This window comes from Ictidomys tridecemlineatus, chromosome 9 (assembly GCF_052094955.1).
Source record: "Ictidomys tridecemlineatus isolate mIctTri1 chromosome 9, mIctTri1.hap1, whole genome shotgun sequence".
NCBI lineage: Eukaryota > Metazoa > Chordata > Mammalia > Rodentia > Sciuridae > Ictidomys > Ictidomys tridecemlineatus.
In genome coordinates this window covers 13,457,261-13,470,691 of record NC_135485.1, presented here as the reverse complement: position 1 = coordinate 13,470,691, position 13,431 = coordinate 13,457,261, and the positions used below count along the sequence as shown (strand labels likewise).

General features: G+C 36.5%; 1 long non-coding RNA gene across 3 annotated transcripts in view; it reads right to left on the bottom strand.

The window, feature by feature from the left end:
* Nucleotides 1-1,043: 1,043 nt before the first annotated feature.
* Nucleotides 1,044-13,431, bottom strand: part of LOC110597526 (uncharacterized) — a 118,397-nt gene continuing 106,009 nt past the window's right edge. For 2 of the 3 annotated variants that reach the window (XR_013425718.1, XR_013425721.1), the window contains 2 exons: nucleotides 13,287-13,396; nucleotides 7,162-12,822 (listed from right to left, as the gene is read on the bottom strand). This is a non-coding gene — a long non-coding RNA (uncharacterized LOC110597526). Of the gene's footprint in view, nucleotides 2,252-3,618; nucleotides 3,709-7,161; nucleotides 12,823-13,286; nucleotides 13,397-13,431 lie in introns of those variants that run through there. The other variant, XR_013425722.1, reaches the window with a different exon arrangement.

Sequence of the window (13,431 nt, the reverse complement as noted above, 5' to 3'; positions counted from 1 at the left end):
TATAGGGAGGTAGAATGTGGCTGGAGGATTGGGTCATTGGGGAGTGACTTTGGGAGATATATTTGTCCTTGGTGGGAGGAGAAGCCTATCTTTCTCTGCTTTTTTTGTGGCCATGTCCTGAACTGCTCCCCTCTTCCACCATGATGTTCTGCCTCACTGTGGACCCAGAACAATGGAGCCAGCTGCCCATGAACTAAGATCTCTGAAACCATGAGCCCCAAATAAACCTCCCCTCCTCTAAAATTATTTTTATCAGGTCTTTCTGTTTCCGTATTGAAAAAGCTAACTAAAAAAAGTCCTAAAATTCATATTTAAAAAATTAAATCCCTATGTAATGGCATTAGAAGATGGGTCCACTGGGAGGTATTTAGGTCATAAGAGGTATTCTGTCTGAATGAGATTAGTGTCCTTTTAAGGGAAAGAAGACTGACATCTCCCTCCTTCCCTCCCTCTCCCTCTCCTTTTCTCCCTCTACCCCCTGTCCCTGCCTCTCTTCCATGTAAGAAAATAGTAAGAAGAGACAGTATTAGAAGACAAGAAGAGGATCTTCACCAGACTCTGGATATGTTGACACCTTGAATTAAGAATTTTTTTAAAAAAATATTTATATTTTAGTTTTCAGCGGACACAACATCTTTGTTTGTATGTGGTGCTGAGGATCAAATCTGGGCTGCACGCATGCCAGGCGAGCACGCTACCGCTTGAGCCACATCCCCAGACCAACGCCTTGATTTTAAACATCACAGCTTCTGGAATGGTGAGAAATAACTTCCATTTTTTAAACCACCTAATCTATAGAATTTTTTTTTCAGACTTTTAATGATAGTAACCTGAACTAAAACAGTGGCTCAGAGTTTCAAGAGGAAAGAAGCAAAGGCAAGAGCTCAGAAATTCCAGAATTTGACTTTCTCTACATTCTACTGGTGAAAAGAGTCACAGGCTCAACAGGAGAGGATATGAGTCTTTCTCTCAAGGAGTGAAGAAGCATGCATAAATAAGAGTCATCTGGAGACCAGCTACCACAATTATAATTTATTTTAGCAAATGTATGCAAATTATGTGCAACTGCTATACACAATTGGGTGTTGGTAACTATTAAATCAGTGTTTCAAGATCTTTGCAGAGAGATTTACTGTCCAGATACCAGCTTTGAGAATATCAGTAGTTATACATTTAGAATATACTGTTAGTAGGTCCTGTATTGGAGGAACAGGAACTCATGAGTCAATTGATGAAAGGAAATATGTTGGTCCATACACTGTGATGAAAGGAAGGAAGTTAAGTGAAAGGAAACCCAGGATTCAGTTCCTGGCTCTGCATTGCCTTATTCTGTGACACCAAAGGCTGGCATTTTCTGAGGCTGGTTGAGTCACCTGTGTAAGTGCTGCAGGTGCTATGGCTCCACAACACACTCCTGGAGTCTGAAGTGGCTTACACAAAAAGCATAATTTGCTCAGCAATCTGCAGCCTGGACAGGACCCAGTGAGAAAAAGTTTTGTGCTTTTCCCACCATCAGCTGGGATGGCTCAAAAGCCAGTGGCTGGAATGTCTAAAGCTTTGTTCTCTCTGGACTTGAACAGCTGTGAGATGGAACAGCTGGAGTTCCTGAGCTAGTTTCTCAATGTCCATAGATTTAGGTTCAAGTGGCTGAATTTACTACACGGAGGTGCAGGGTTCTAAAGACCTAAGGGTGGGGAAGAGAGAGAGTCAGAAACTATAGAATTTATATAGTGTTCTATTCATCACGAGTGAGTCAATTATTGCTGGTGTGAATTCAAGCAGTAGGGAGTTCTATCACATTTTTTTTTGTGAGAGAAATGTCAAACAATTTGAAGACATGTCTTAAAACTTCATAGCTCAGAAAAGACGACGTCTATCTTAACTAGTTTCCAACTCAATGTCACTAATAAATGCTCACTATACATTCATGTCCTTCTTCTCCTTACCTGGCCCACATTCTCCCACCGAAAGTGCACTTCAACTCCCCCCATCACTGAAAAGATTCAGATAGTGTCATTTCAAGATCCTTTAGATCTTCTTGAAATCTTCCAGTGATCTGCAAACAGATCCTTCACTGCTGGTTTAGGGATCTGCCTAATATCAACCTTCTCAGACAGTTCGCGTAATCCTACAGAAGACATCACTTGAGGCAGATGAACCCCTGGTTTCCTTGCAGGGAAATCAGCCTCTCCCCTGCTGCCTGGCAGGACCTCAACTGGCTGCAGAAAGTGTGTTGGCTCCAGGATGTTTTCTATATTGAAATAAAACCAAAAGGCATAAGAAATGCTGGTTCAGACCTGAACTAAGAATAAAAAGACATCAAAAACCATCATTGAGTTCTAAGGAATGTAAAGAGTCCAAAGTGGAGGCAAAGTATTACTCAGTTGCTAGTTGAACATCTAGAACACTATATAACTATGCAAATTAGGGAAATAGTTCATTCTTCCAGAGATTTTGTTCCTCTAACTGCTCTCTGCCTTAACTTGAAAGATTCAGCAATGAATATAATAATATATAATATATAATATTCATTGCTGATAGATTCAGCAATGAATATTGCTGAATATATCAGTTAAAATATTATCAACTTTAGTTTAATTGATGGTCTCAAGGTCTAACACTTTTTTTTATTTTACCTTTACAAGTATATATACAGATTTTCATTATCAAATCTTGAATACTTTATTTTCTTGTTAATTTTCTTCTACCGGGTTATAAGCCTCCTAGGACAAAAGCATTCTACCTACAGTATTTAGTTCATTATCCCTTCTATGGTATACACTGAATAAATACTTATTGGATGAAGGGGAAATGGCAATGCCAGCACCATAAGTCCCTTTTAATTTTTATCATGCTGCAATAACAGCAAACAGGAAAACAAGGAACTGAATGCTCTTAAAACATTATTTTATCTTTTAATGCAATGTGGGTTTACATTAATTAATTTTATCAAGGAATTTTGAAAACAGAGCAATGAAATTACCAGGTGAAAATGCCGAGCACTAGATATAATCCTATTTCTACTCTTCACTAGAAAAAAATAAGAGTAGAATAGTTGGCTTCATTAATTCCCTATTGTGAGTACAGCATAGATAAAATATTTAAAACTCTTCAGGGAAGAATTGACCAGTATGGTGACAAGATTTGAAATTATGTCCTATGTAACTATTGAAGGGCCCATGAGTTTGTTTTTGGTTGTTTTGTTTTGTTTTGTTTTAAGAACGAAAAAAGCAAGATGTAAATGTCCAATGATCATGAATTTAATTGTGTAAACGACAGGTGAAGTGGAAGAGGGTCCTAGTTTTTGTTTAGACTCAGAGAAAGAATACTTACAGAATTTAAATAGATAGAACTTAAAGAAGTCATAGAGAAATAATTAGAAATTTAAGCTTTGGAACTGAACAGAAGAGTTTAAACTTTCAGTTCTGCTTTTTTACTGGCTATTTTGTTTGGATACTGAGTTAACATTTTTGAACTTCGTGTTTCTCATTTCCAAAATGAATACTATAATATAAACCTCCCTCCTGAGGATATTTTGAAGGTTGGAATTAAGAAATGTAAAGTATTCAAACAAATGCCTAGACCACAGTAAAGCCTCAATTGATGTGCTAGACTTACAGTTGCCTTTCTTTTTTCTTTTCTTTCTAAGTTTGAGAATTCAAACTGCAAAGGCAAGAACATACACTTCTCAGATTCACTGGCCATCATCTGTAAGAGAGCAGACTTTGGATGAATGGTGGCTGCAGGCTCACATTTTCAGAACAACAGTCTACGACCAGTAAGTGCATGAGATAAGGAAACATGTAAGAAGACAGACATGGATCTGAGGCAAAAGGAGAAGAAAACATTTTTTAAGGATTACACACTACCACGTCCAAGTATCTTTGCTCAAGATTTGCTCATCATTTGTTGTTGAAGGAAACTTTCAAGTGCCAACAATTACTCTTTGCATTTAAAAAAATAGAAAAGCTGAGATTATGTGTTTTGTAAAAATGATATGAGTACAAATCAGACTCATCAACTGAACTGAAAGAACTCACACTGTAATTGAGAAGATTAAGAAATAGTAGGCCTTCTCTGATTACATTCTTTCTAAACCTTTATAATATACAGAATTAAAAAATAAAAAGACTAATCTGGCAGTATAGTAACTGTCTGGATAGGAATAGGAATATCACTTCTCTGTCTCCAGACACATAATCTCCATTAATGTGCCCCTCACCTATTAGCCTTGTTTGACAATTAGTCCATATTAATGAAACATGCTGGTTCATTTACAATCATAAGGAAAATATCATTTATCAAATATTTGCTTTAAGTTCCATGTAGGCATAATGTTTTTGCAAGTTTGGTAAATTTCCTTTTCCAGATATGTGGATATTCATTGGGAACAAAGATATTTAATGTTCTCTAAGCTGCTAACTTCAAATTGGGACAATTGAAATGCCTGGCTTAGTTAAGATAAAACACTAAAATATAGCAACTCTGATACCCATTTTTTCTCCTATGCAAGGAGGCAAACTGTCACAATCAATATTCCTAAGAGTGGGGAAGATAAAAATGCTGAAGGGATACTTGATGTACATTTTTCTATTACCTGGGACAAGTAGGAAGAGGATTCCACAAATTTGATGGGGTCATTACATTGTAAATCGTCAGAACACCAACTTTCTACACATAGGCACATGTATTCTCACCTGGAAAGATACTGTGTGGTCAAATAAATCTTTCTGGATTGGCAGGCAGTATGTATGAACTTGGACTCTGTTTGCTATGTTACATGTGTAAATAATATTTCTGAGCTTCATTTTTCCTATCTCTAAATAAAAAGCTTAGAAGAATAAATTTTGAAGATGCCTTTAAGCTAAAAAATGTTATTATTCTCTGTTCCTTAAATAACAAAACCAAGTTCAATGTATGGCATTTGAATTATGTGGGGTTTTTTTCTACAAAAGTGGGTGTTCGACAATCTCAGACAATGGAAATGTCATTGACAAATACAAACATTTCAGTTCTCTTGGGAATTCAGTTAAAACTCCAATTTTAGATTATACATTTTGGAGATAATTTTAACTAATTATATTTCCTTTAACTGAATATTTTGGCATAAAACTTAACATGAAATTTAACTTGGAGTATTTTGAAATTAAGAGCAGGTGACACAATGTTTTTATACCTCAAAATAATTTTGATAGATAGTTTGGCACAATTTGCTCAAGAAATGGCTTTAACATTAGAGCAAGGAAATTGCTAACAGGAAGGTGTCCCCTGGGAGATATATTAAATAATTTCAGGCTTAACAATGTTGGAAGAGAAGTTGTTTTAGAGTATACTTCTTTTAAAATGCAAAAAAGAACTTAAAGGTGTACCCTGGCACCTTCTATCCCAATGGAATTTGGAAATCACATATTATTTTATCCTTCCCCTTTTCTATCATGTCTTCAGAGTATCAGAAAACCCAGTGACTAGAAACCCCATCTTTAGACATTTTTCAGTGTCTAAAGCCTAGCAGTCCTGTCGTAGGAGATAAGGCAGATTACTCTTATACAGCATTTCAAAATCCATTCCAGAGTCTCCATGTTTACTTCTGGAAAGGGATTGGTCAATAAAATAGCACAGCTGTCTTCTAAAATGCACCCGGGTGACTGAGAAAGGAAGTCCACACCCCTGTAAGCATTTTGTTAGAAAAGTTTCAGTTAAGTTTATATCACATATATATTAACTCATATATACCATATCATGTAAGGTTTATATCTACATATAAAACTGACAACATAGAAATTGAGTCAAACTTGCTTGATCCATGATTTTAAAAATGAAAACATTAATAAACAAAGTGTGTAAAAGTATTTTATGGTATGGGTAAATTTAAACTTATATGAACAAACATCTTCATTCCCCTAGCTATCCTCATTTTTATAAGATTTATTTTAAATCTATTATGACTTAGTTACAAAATACATTAAATAATGTCTTCCCTTCTAAATTTACTAGTAGTTTATTAATTTGATAAAGGCATAAGGTAGATCATTATAATTAATTAATTAAGCAATAGTTGTCTTTCTATTTTACTACAAGCTTTACATTGGTAATCTACACACTAAGTATGCTGGGTTAGTCTGACTTTAAGCATTATGAAATTCATTTTGGAGCTGAGCAGAGGGTAAGGATGTGCCTCTAAGTTTGTATGGCCACTAGATATTTCCTAAAATTAAATAAAACTTATACATGTGGTATAATTTTGAAATAGTTAAGCAGTAATTCATGAAATATTAATCCACTGGAGTTTTTGGAATGCATCAAAAAAGATCAGTGTACATACTTTGAGTCTATAGAAATTTATTGAAAAAAGTAAACCTTAATTTCAAGGAAGAACAGACTATAGATTAGCAGAAAGGAGGTGAGCAGACATCTTGTGAACTGAATGAGGAGTGGAGCAGTAATCAGCAGGGGGATATGTGGGGAATGATGACAGTTTAACCTGGTACATTTGCTCACACTTGTCATTTGCTCAAACTCATCTAATTCATGGAAAGGATCAATAACAGCCACTTTCTTTTAGTTTTCCCTATGCTATTCCTAGAAACTTGTGTGTCATAAAAACTAACAATATTCTCTGTACAGTTAATATAAGTTACCTTTATCACTAACCCAATAAACACACTCACTAAGATGTGTACAAACACACACATGTACACCACATCCACATAGACAAATTAGCCTGCTATTTGGTGTTCCCTGAATTTCTTCTCTGGTACATGTTTAGACTTGATATTTGTGCCAGGCTTTGTTGTCATGGTAGATTTTTTTTTTTTTCAGTCTCTGATCATGGAGTAGAAAGAACTCTTCCATGAAATGAGCTTAAGCCCAAACTCTTCCACCTGACTACACAACTTAGGCAAATCACTTAACCTCACCGAACTCAATCTTCATCTTTAAAATGGAGCCATAAAACACTTTATGTCCTAAAATGAATGAATATCTTACAATGCTGTTAAGGATCAAATGGAGTGATGTCCATAGAAATTAATGTTTAATGGTAAACATTAAAATAGGAATGAAAACAACAAATCACAGCTGATAACCAAACAAGCATGAAGAAATTCCCAAGTTAACACACCAATTATATGGTCATATGAGACAAACAACAGGGAAACTGCCTTGAGAGTGATTCTTTTATTATTTTGACACATTCTCTTTAAGTAGAATCAGGTTGGTCCTCTAGTGTGTAAGCAACCAAGGTGTCAACACAGACAAGTTTATACAGTCATACATGAAGTGGTGTCTATTTCCACAGGTATCGTGGACATCATTGTCCTTAGGATCACATCTCCTATAACCCACCATTTAAAAAAAAAATGGTCAATTTGGGCTGGGATTGTGGCTCAGTGGCAGAGCACTTGCATCTGACAGTGAGGCACTGTGTTTGATCCTCAACACCACATAAAAATTAAAAAAACAAAATAAAAATATTATATTCATCTTAAAAAAAAAAAAACTGGGCACAGTGTCGCATGCCTTTAATCTCAGTGGACTGAGAGGCTGAAGCAGGAGGAGCTCAAATTCAAAGCCAGCCTCAGCAAATTAGAAAGACCTTAAGTAAGTCAGTGAGACCCTGTCTCTAAATAAAATGGCTAGGGATATGACTCAGAGTTTAAATGCCTCTGAATTTAATCCCTGGTACAAAAAAAAAAAAAAAAAAAAAAAGGTCAACTTATGTTCCCAGCTCATTCTATGTTAACTATCACCAGTGAAAGGCACCATCTTCATCTGAAAGTAGATTCAACTTTTGGAAGCTTGTAAACATCAACTGTAGTGAATCCTGGCAAAATACTGGAGAGTTTAAACTGAATGATGAAATTTAGTGTTCAAAAATAAACTCAAAACAATTGTAGTATGTGTGTGTATTTGCATTAGGTTTAAAGAGTGGCTCACAAGGAATTTTGAAATTGTTCTCAAGAAAAAAAAGTACTGGATTAATTATATTCCTATTATTGTTGTAGATATAAAATATCCCTGGACATGAGGAAAATGTGACATGATTGTTTTCAAAAATCAGATTTATTATATTAGTGTTATAACTCATGCAATTCTCCCATATTAACAGAATCGGGTGGGAGGGCATATTCTAAGTCACACAGACAAGTACTCTCACATGAACAAATTCTCAGTCATCTTTTTCTCTTATTTTCCCAAGATTTACCCTGATTCTTAGTTTTTGTACTCAAATAATATATGCTCGATGACACTGGGGAGCTGGCAGGAAGGCATACAAAAGACAAGAAGCAGTCAACATTCACCATCAGAGTCTTGTAATGACACAAATCAGTTTGTACAATCTCTGTTTATAATAAATCTGTAAACTGGATACTCTCCTCCTCTCCAGATTCCTCAGACACTCAGCCTACAGAGCACAGAGCCTGCCTGGATGTTGTCACCTTGGATTATGCAACTGGATTTTCCTCCATCTGTGGGCCCTGCCTAGTCAGACTTCTCCCTCTTATCACTCCTGTGATCCACCCCTTCTTATCTGTTCATCCCACATGAGCTGACTCCCTTCCAGACTCTTGTTTGGCAGAGGCTGGCCTTTCTCCATAGGATGATTTCTATTTTCAAGTCTACCAATTTACAATGTGGATACGATTTTGGCCTTTCTCTCCACCCTCGAGTCTTTTAGGATTAAGCCTTTATCCCAGGGCAGATCACATCTGCGTAAATCCAGCTCCTTTCCAACTGGTCTGTTCCCATTAGTGCTTTGAACCCTGCTAGATATTTCCTGTACCTCTCCAAGCTCCACAAATCTGTACCCTGTTAAATGTTAGGTAGTTAAGACAGAGATAAATGTATTTTAAATTCATACAGAGATTTGCAAAAGCCCCACTAATAGGATGGAGATAAATTAGAGCAAGCATCTCATAATTAAGGAGAGCTGCTAAGCATCGCAGAGGTGGTAGTAGGCATTCCAATCCTTTATTAATCCCCAGAAATGACCCTGAAAAGGTACAGATTATTTTTTGACTGTATGAAGTCAGTTTATGGTATTTTATTTTTCATGCCCAGCCACTCCCTGCCTATCCATTAAATGCTTGGGTGATTTAAAGAAAAGATTCAGTCTTCCACAAGGGAGGGATATGGCAGGACCTTAATATGGATGGACCCTATTCACTCAGGGCATGAAATTCATTGACAAGCATAAAACTGAGATGCCAGTCCATCAAGAGAGGACATCAGTGGAGAAATAAACTAGTGGGGCTGAAGAAAGGTGTGACTCTTTAGTGGAAGTTCACCCGTGACCTATCCAAAATTCATTCAGTATGATGCAAGAAACAACCTGGCTAATTTTTTTACCTCTTCAATTGTAGCTTCATTACTGGGTGGAGCTTTACTTGCAGATAATATAATCAGAATGTCCAAATGGATGGGAAAGAGATTTGGGGTCTCTCCTCCAAGTCAGACCAGATAACTGTACTGAAATGTAACATTTTTCTTAAATATTCCAAACTTTCTTATTACCTACTTCAGAGCTGTGTTTCCTGTAGTGATCTACATTCAAATTATTTTATATATTAATAATTCTTCACTTATTTGAATAGTAACCAATTTCATTGCATATGGAATACATGCAGTTGGTGGCCTCAAGAAGTGAATATATAAATAGAATTTAAAAGGAAGGAAAAGATAAACCAACTGTATTGTACATATCTTACAGGTCAGTTAAATGCCTTAAATCACGTCATTTGATTGAATGTCAGTCTATAAGATCATTATTATTTCCATTTTACAGATAAGAATACTAAGTTTCTACAAGTTTCAGATAATCTTCCAAAGCCACATATTTAAACAATCAGTAGATGGAACAATTTAGAGCAGAGTCTCTATTACTTAATGTAATACAGCTGGTATCTTCAGGAAAATCCAGATTATGCATACTCTATGCACCACACTGTCTGAAGCACTGCAATCATGTTTAAATGTTGTTATGTAAGTGACATTTTAGGATACCAATGTTATGTAAATATAAATTTTGATATTAAACTCAAGACATTATCCTATTTTAATATTATTCAAAAGATACAGGTTACTCTTCTATTATTTCAAATATACTATAGAAATAAAAGGGTTTCTTAAAATTTTTTTAAATCTCATTAAGCATGAAAGTTCTAGGAGATACACTCCAGATTTTTCTAAAGAATAGCTTTTTTTGGTTGAGGTTGTGGTTTTGCTTACCATCAGGCTTAATGATTCTGAGGTCTTTCGTTAAGCATAGCATTTAGTATTTATCAATCATTTACTTTGTTTTAAACTGCCCTTATTTCAGTTTCAGGTGGTTTTCTGTAGTTTGGGCTGTGTTCATACTGTTGTATGAATCGTAGTCTCTAGAAATTTAATCAATATGATAAGGTAAAATTTTGTGTTTGAAAATTTCAGTATGGAGATTCCATGCTTAGTTTCTCATCTTTTAGATGGAACTTAAGTAGTATTTTACTTCTTTGTGCTCCTTTTGACACTAACATTCTGCATGTCCTTTCTGCTGACATAGTTAATGGGGAAGGCGTCTTTCCCTGGAGTCCAGAATTAAAGGATCATCATAAATACAGCTATGCGTGGAACAAAGGCTAAACAGCTATAGCTGATCATAGACATGATAGTGTGAGTCAAAGGCTGACATGGTCCATGTCACCAAGGGGGATTACTCAGCAGTTCAAGACAAGCAGTTTCAAGGAATGCTGTCTGTGTACTGCTCTTAAGAAAAACAAATCTGGCCTAAGAGGAAGGCTGGCATTTCAGTCACGAATTCTCAAGAACTGAGGGAGGAAACGTAAGTGGTATTTATTTAGCACTTACTAGTATGCTGTTTAATTTTAAATTCTACTGAATCCATAGAATTGTAAGGTTGGAAGTACATTCATTTTAAGCATGATGAAACTGAGGTTGAGAGAATTCCACAAATTCAGTGTGTGAATGATCAGTTCTCATGAAGTATCTTCAAAAAGAAGATACATGCATGGAATTAAAAATTCCTAGTTATTTAAGGAACCTAATTGGATTTAGCACTAATTGTGTGTGTGTGTGTGTGTGTGTGTGTGTGTGTGTGTGTGTGTGTTGCTGGGCATTGAACCTAGGGCCTTGTGCATGCTAGGTAAGCACTCTACCAATGGAGCTAGCATTAAATTTTTTAGTTGAGGGAAAAATTATGGATTTGGGCTGATTCAGTAGAAATGTTTTACTATAATCTCACACTAATTCTTACAATCTCATATTTAGTTCTAACTGGTGTGGAATGCTGTCTGCTCTGTTTCCTCCTCTGAAAACAAGGGAAAAGGTGTCCACTTTTCCTCTGTGTTTAACTTAGATCTGAAATAGTGAAATAATGTTTGCCAGGTAATAGTATTTTTTTCTTTGCATGGGTCATTTCATTATGGAAAGAGGAGAGGAATAGAGCACTCCTATTGTCTTCAGGGTGACAAGTGACACATCCCACCCAGTAATCCTATTTGTTCTTTGTCTGTCCTATGACTTGATTACCATCTCTGAGCCATCTGAAATGATGCCCATTCTCCATTAACTACACTCCTTATGGGAAAGCATTAGTGATGGGGAAGAGAGAAAGCAACAGAACTAGATAGCAAAACAGTCTTGAAGTCACATATATTTTTTCCATATAATAACTCATAAGGAAGGTTTCCAGGAGGTCCCTCTGAGAAATAATGCTTGTCACAAGCTGAGCCAAGCATGGGACAACACTTTGAATGGCCAACTAACTTAGACCTCACAGTTACCAAGTTCCCATTTCTTCCCCCACTCTTTACAAATTAATAACAATTGTTTAAGCTAATTAGATAACTTGTTTGGTGTTCAAACAACTGGCAAGGGAAAGAATCAGAAAGAAGGGAATCTTCTTAACTCAAAATTTCAATTTAAAAATCACCAAAATCAGTAAACCAAAAAGATATATCACTCAAATAGGTACAGACTTAGAATTCCAGTTTTGTCTTATTTTATAATGATCACAAATGAATATTTTTAAATCTTCTCTCAGTTGTCCTGTGTATAAGTGTGCATGTGTGTATACATACAGTTATCACTTTATAAAAAAATAATAAATCACTGAAGTAACAATTCTTCAGATCCATCAATTACGACTTACCCTGGAGGGAATGAGGCATGAACAGTTTGCTAACTACTCTGCAAAATCTCATCATTTATAAGGAGCACAGCCAAGTTTGGAACCCGGGTCTGTCTGAACTCATCCCACGGCAGACTGCTCTCCAACAGACTCATACATTAACCAAAATGCAACTTCTAAGATTTGCATGAGGTAAGCAAAGCTTAGAATTGCCATCTATGATAAAGATACCAGTGAAGAACTCTCATCAGAATGGCATCTAAGGATTTTTTTTTTATTTCTCACTTAACTGTTGAATGTTATTTATCCCTTTATTTGAGCAACAAGCACAATTATTAACAATGAACTCAGGGAGAATTTGAGCTCCAAGACCACCCCTTGCTCCTCATCAGGCCAAGCTCCCTCTGGATCATTCATTGTGCCTAAGAGCAGCTGAGACTGCACTGTTATGAAGAAACATTCTTGACAAAGAATCAAGAGACCTGGACTCTGTTACTGGCCGGGTGGGCTGTGAAATAGAAGAGCAACCTTGGCAAGTGGCTTGTCATCCCTAACCCAGAGCTGCCTTGCTGAGGAAGGACAATTTGGACACAGATGATCTTCAAAGTTCCTGTAGTTCTGAGGGTCTGTAAACATTCACCCCTGTTCCAAAATTGCTCCTGGAGAAGAGAGAAGGACAGGATGCTTCTGGACTCCTAAAAAAAAAAAAAAAAAAAAAAAAAAAAAAAAAAAAATCATAGTGACTCTCACAAAGGATCTGCTTTCCCAGTATTTGCTTTCTGGAGGAGGACAATTTAAGATTTGCATAAATAGCTCCTTTCTCTGGTTGCTTATTTAGGGCATGTTCTCAGATTTCAAGATTGCCTGCCCCCCTCCCCCCACCCCCTGCAATCTTTAGGTCTTCCTTGCCCTCAGTGATAGTTCTCTTGGTGACACTATTTACTGTGTCCCCACTTTGTTACATTGTCCTCCACTTTATCGACATCACCCATGCTCCCCACGATGGAGCATTTATCAGGCCAGCTGGCATTTCCAGAAAGGCTGTCAAGTAAATCCCTGGTGCCTGTGAGGACCATTTATGTCACCCACGCTCTAGATAAGGGGACTGTCGGATGCAATCGCCCACCTGGGACATCAAGATAGCTTTTTGTACACTTACCGAAGGAAATCCAGGCTTCTGTACATGCAGCTCCTCAGTCACTGTGGAAATGATTTATTCAGGCAGAAATGAATATTAGACAAATTCTGTGTAATTTCACAGAATGAGCCCTAGAAGACAACGAAAAGGACCTCATAAGTGGAGG